The sequence below is a fragment of the Equus quagga genome, chromosome 13 (genome assembly GCF_021613505.1).
Source record: "Equus quagga isolate Etosha38 chromosome 13, UCLA_HA_Equagga_1.0, whole genome shotgun sequence".
Lineage (NCBI taxonomy): Eukaryota > Metazoa > Chordata > Mammalia > Perissodactyla > Equidae > Equus > Equus quagga.
This window is the reverse complement of record NC_060279.1, coordinates 53,585,783-53,591,782: the sequence shown is the minus strand read 5'-3', so window position 1 is coordinate 53,591,782 and position 6,000 is coordinate 53,585,783.

Genomic DNA, 6,000 nt, shown 5'->3' with positions numbered 1-6,000 from the left:
GCTTTTCGAAAGTTCTCGCCTTAGGCAACTTTGCTTTCCCAGAAGACCCACATTAGCCTCTGTTTTTGCTAACTTGAAGAGCTCTGAAGAGGATTTCCGCTTTTACAAAAAAAGGTGAAAAGAGAGAACAGCATTCCGCGTCTGTTTGGCGGCGAGGCCCCTTTGTCACGGTGGGCCCGGAGCGAGGGGTCCCCCTGGGGCTCCTTCCCTGGGGACTAGACTCGGCCTCGCTGCCCCGCGGCTTTGAACTGTGTCTGTGAGCACCTGCGCTTTCCTTAGCCTTATTTTGTGCATCCCTTAGCAAGATGTGTGCCAAGGTGTCAGACAAGCCTGGGAGAGCTCCTGAGGGGGTTTTGGGTTTTGTGTGCGATTTGGTGCCACTTGGTTGCTTATTTTTCGGGTCTGGGAATGCTCAGAAAGTTTTCCAGGTAAGTCGGTGGTAACTGCTCCTTCGCTTTGTGCCTTTTCGGCTTGGGAAGGTTTCCTAGGGACGGCTGTCCTTGCTGACAGCGGGGGAAACCTGTATTTGGAAAGTGGGGGCTCCGGCATTTGGCGGCCCTGTCACTGCTTCTGTGTGCTCTCGGGCAGCTTCCTCGCCGCTCTGGGCTCACACTCGCTCTGAGACGGGCACTGACTACAAACCCAGGGTGTGAGCAAAATGCCTTTATCATGGTCCCTTTTATGGATGAGGAAACTGAAGAACGCAGAAGGGAAGGAATTTTCTAAGGATCACCAGCCAGGAAGTGGGGGTGCCTGGATTTGCCCCAGCCGGCTGGCTCATGACCCCAGGTGACATCCCTGGGATGGAATCGGTTCACGCCCATAAGGTGCCAGTTCAGAGCCTGGCACGGGACAGGTGCCAAACCACAAAACTCGGCTCTGCTTTTTTAACTTGTTCAGCCCTTGGGGACGTCCTCTCCCGTCTTCTGGTGCAACTTCTTCCTCCAAAAAATTGGAATGGTCACCCCCACCCGGCTCCTCGGGGCGGTAAGGTCAACTGAGTGCAGGTTTGGTTCAGACAGAGGAACTAGCTTTCAGGGCAGCCGGACCTGGAGCAAGTGTGACTCCACTGCTCGAGAGGGATCGCCCTGGCAAGCTCCTTGACCCGCTGACCCTCAGTTTCCGCATCTGTGAAATGGGATGCTAACAGCCACCTCAGCAAGTCACCCCCTGGGGAAGTTCATAAGGCTAAGGACATTTACAGCGCCTGGCACGCAGGAGCCATCAGTGTCTGTGTTGGCCTTGGTGTGTGCCTGGTACTGCAACGGGACGGGGGCCCCAAACGTGGAGAAGCCAGAACCGTTGCTCCAAGGAGCCCTGGGCCAGTAGGAGAGAGAAGGTACAGGTTTTACAAGAGACCGAGGCTGTGGGCCTGGGGGAGGGAGCAGTCTTTTATTCTTGTCCCGGAGTTAAGGAAGGTGGGAGTGACAGACCATGTTCAGTCAGAAGGTGGGCAGAGTTGTGCTTTCCTTCTCTCACATTGTCGTTTTGGAAAATGTTGAACAGTAAAGAAGAAGGAACCACACAAAGAGCTCTCATCCTTCTCCAACTGCATTCAGGGAGCAGCATTTTTCCTTCGTGGCTTCATCTTTTTTTGCCAGGCCATCTCAAAGTAAATGATGGATGCCTGAGACCCCGCCCCTGAATGCCTCAGCATGCATCTCCATGGTACCAAATACACAAATATGATGCTATCACCCCACCGAATACAGTAACAACAATTCCTATGGCCTGTAATGTCAGCTAATATCCAAATTTCTCCAATATCCCCGAAATGTATTTTATTTTATTTTATTTTATTTTTGTTTATTCAGAAACACTTTATTTCACTCTCATTCTTTTTTTTTTAAGATTTTTTATTTTTTTCCTTTTTCTCCCCAAAGCCCCCCAGTACATAGTTGTATATTCTTCGTTGTGGGTCCTTCTAGTTGTGGCATGTGGGACGCTGCCTCAGCATGGCCTGATGAGCGGTGTCATGTCCGCGCCCAGGATTCGAACCAACGAAACCCTGGGCCGCCTGCAGCAGAGCACGCGAACTTAACCACTTGGCCACGGGGCCAGCCCCCAAAATGTATTTTATAGATTCTTTTCCCTCCTTTTTCCTTCTTCCTTCTTTCTTCCCTCCCTCCCTTTCTTTCTCTCTTCTATTTTTTGAGCCAGGATCCATCTAGTTTCCTGCATTGCGTACGGTTATTTCTTTTTGGTCTGCAATAGACCCCCTGCACATTTTTCATGACTGACTTTCTGAAGGGTCCACACCGCTGTCTTACGCGCTGTTCTCATTCTTAATTTATCTAATTATCTCCTTGTGATGTCATCTAATTTATTCCGTCTCCTATGTCTTTGTTGTAAAGTGAAAGTCGGTTCTCCAGCCTCCATTAGGTCCCAGCTGCACGCTCTTGGCAAGAATCCATTATGAGTAATACTGGGGATTTCACATCGCACCACGGCCCCTTCACCCCGGCCCCTTCACCCCCGCCCCTTCACCCCGGCCCCTTCATCCCGGCAGGTCGGTCCGCTGTTCTTGAGGTCTTGACGGCCGACCGGCTGCTGGATCCGTCTGCTGGAGAAGTGTTATTCCTTTTATGATTCATGAGTAACCTGCACGATGCAGATGGGCAGGATTTTGACAGGCCATTCCCGGCAGAGGGAAAAACCTAACCAAGGTGGAAAGTACTGGACCTGTGCAGGGGAGGGGACCTGTCCAGGGAAAGAGTGGGCAGGGAGGCTGTGGCCGGGCACTTTGCAGCCGGAGTGAGGAATGCCGATGCTGTTCAGGGGCAAGGGGATTGGAAAGGGTCTGAGCTGGGGATCCGCTGGAGCCGGGATTAGAAAGGGCAACAGTGCTGGGCAGCAGGAAAGAGGGTTTCCTCAGGCGCTTATGGGGAGATGAGGATGGGGTCATCCCTGCCCACACCTACCACAGACCCACAGACGGCCGGGAGCCTGCCTAGGTGCCCCCGAGAGCAGGCGGCCTGCGCCGTTCCTGTGGGACATGAGGGACTCCCCCAGCCCCAGAAGCAGAACAGAAACAGCTGTGGGGAGCGAGATGGAGAGCCCAGGGCACTCCTGTGGGGCCCCAGGATGGTAGGAGGGACGCGGTGGCCAGTGAGGCCATCTCCAGGGCCCCTGGGGGACAGCCTCACCTAGCTCTTCCCTTTCCCCACCCAGCTCTGTCTGGTTCCCCTTTCTGGCCAACAAGGAGGCCTGCCCTCCGGCACTTGGCTCTTCTGTCCGTGCTGGCCACCCCCTCTGTTTATTGAAATCTACGCAACATCGAATTTACCATTTTAACCACTTCTAAGTGTTAGGTGCAGTGGCATGAAGTACTTTCATATTTTTAGGTACATTCGTATCACCACAATCCATCTCTAGAACTTTTTCATCCTGCAAAAGTGAAACTGAATCCATTGAACAATAACGCCCATTTCCTCTCCCCCCAGCCCCTGGCAAGCACCATTCTCCTTTCTGTCTCTGGGAATTTACCTACTCTAGGAACCATACAGTATTTATCTTTGTGACTGGCTTATAAGCACTTGCCACATCTTCAAGGTTCATCCACGTTGTAGCACGTGTCAGAATTTCCTTCCTTTTTAAGGCTGAATAATATTCCATGGTATGGGTATCCCACATCTGTTTATCCATCCATCCATCCATCCACGGACACTTGGGCTGTTTCCACCGTGTGGCTGTTGTGGAGAATGCTGCAATGAACCCAGGGGTGCAGACATCTGTGTGATTCTCTGCTTTCAGGTCTTTTGTGTGTATACCCAGAAGTGGGGTTACTGGATGATGTGGTAGGTCTATGTTACATTTTTTGAGGAAGTGCTGTAGTGTTTTCCACAGCAACTGTACCATTTTACATTTCCACCACCAATGCACAAGGGTTACAATTTCTCCACACCCCCACCTACATTGTTTTCTTTTTAATAATAGCCCTCCTAATGGGTGTGAAGTGGTATCTCGTTGTGGTTTTGATTTGCATTTCCCTGATAGTAAGTGATGCTGAGCACCTTCTCATGTGCTTCTTGGCCATTTGAATACCTTCTCTGGAGAAATGCCTATCCCAGTCTTTGCCATTTTGTTATTGGGTTGTCTGTACCCTCTTATCCCATCGGGTTCTCACAACCACACTCACGGATAACGTGCTTTTATCGCCTCCTCTTCACAGAGGGGGAAATTGAGCCTCAGAAGGACCAAGCACCTTGATCCAGACACCCAGCCAGTGGGAGCTCCTGCGTCTGTCTGCATCCATGTCGGGAGGCCCGATGCTGCTCCCCGCCTCCCAGACAAGCGCTCTGAGTGTCTGGAGCTACAGCCCTGGAAATCCCGCTGTAAGAGCCAGATCTGACGAAGAGCAAAGGCCACTTGTGCTAAGATGTCCACGGAGCGTGTTCACCCCAAGGAAGTCGTGAAGAGGCCCCGAGGGCAGAGGAGTCCTTCTGTTTTTCTGGCAGACCCAGCTGGTCCGGCCCCGGGCAAGCAGGCCCATTTGAGGGCCCCGGGGAGTTCAGCAGCAGACGAGCCAGCTGCTCCCCCAGCCTACTCCCTCCACCTCCTGGATGCACAGCCTAGCTGTGCTGCCCAGTGCCACCTGTGGTCAGGATGGCCACGTGGCAGTCCCACCCGTGACACGAGGGCAGAAGCGAGGAGCCCTGCCTCCTGGCCCGCTCAGAAAGCCGTCCCAGAAGCCCACGTCCTCTCTCCCCGTCTGCTGGATGATGGAGTTGAGTCTGGGTCCCAGAGGAGGGCGGGGCCCCGAGGAGGAAGGAGCCTGGTCCCTGAATGACGGTGTGGACAGTGCCGGCAGACCAGGGATGCCCCGTCAGACTTCATGTGAGAAGAACAAAACTCCTGTGGAGTGGCGCCCCTGAGACCTAGGAGATGTTTGTTTCAGGAAGTAGCTTTCCTGACTTGCACCTCTCCTCTGCCTCCGTGTCCACCCTTGAAAGGGGAGGGTTGAGGTTATTGATTGACTGACTGATCGACTGACTGACTCAATGAATGAATATGCTGCGTACAGCTCTAGACTTGGGGACAGAATGAATGATTTCATCAGATCCTCCTGACAGGTGGTCCCTGGGTGGGCCAGGCCTGGTGGGCAAACACCTGGGGTCCCCTGTTTGCTCCTACGCAGGTCCTTCCCAGGTCCTCACATCTGGTCCTGGCTCCCCAGCTCACACGTCAGTGTCAAGGGCTTCCCCACTCAGAGACAGGGGGCCGCGGTGCCCCCTGCCCTACCTCACAGGACAGCAAACGCCAAGGAACGAAGCAGACCCTGTTGCAGAGGATTTATTTTCCAGAAGGAGGCCTGTGGGGCAAGCGCAAGACAGGAGGGGAGGGGGACCCTGGGATGCTTGAGGGCCTGTGTGCGGGCAGCAGGCAGGTCATTTCCAGCACCCATGGTAGGCAGGTGGTGCTGGCCTCCAGGGGGACGCAGGTCTTGGAAGACGCTGACTTTTATGGCTGGCAAAGTCATTCCCTGTGCCTCGGACCCGAGCCCACAGCAACCCTGTAAGGTGGGTATTCTCATTCTCAGAGGAGGCTCAGAGAGATTAGATGGTCTCCTCAGGGTCACACAGCAATAACCACCCCACTGACTTGCACCAGGCTCAGAAAGGAACAAGCACATGTACAGCTTATTTCCTTTACCTGGGGAATATGTTGTCCCCAAGGAGGGGCAGATAAGTCCCAAACCCCAGTCCTTAGCCTGGTCCCAGACCCCTGAGAACAACCTCCATCCTCCTTCATTTAACCACACCCCCACACTCACTCCCAGGGCCGGGAAAGTTCCGCCTTGGCCCTCTTCCACACAGCTCCTAAAATTCCTCCACTCATCCATTTGGCCTCTTAAGCATTAGCCCTCTTTTCATATACAAATATAACTAGAGTTTGTAATACCAAGCCAAGGGTAGTCATTCACACCATAGCATGAATTTGGTTCTGAGCTTTTGGGGGAAGGAGGAAGAGAAAGTGGGGGACTCTGAAGAGGTCAAGGCT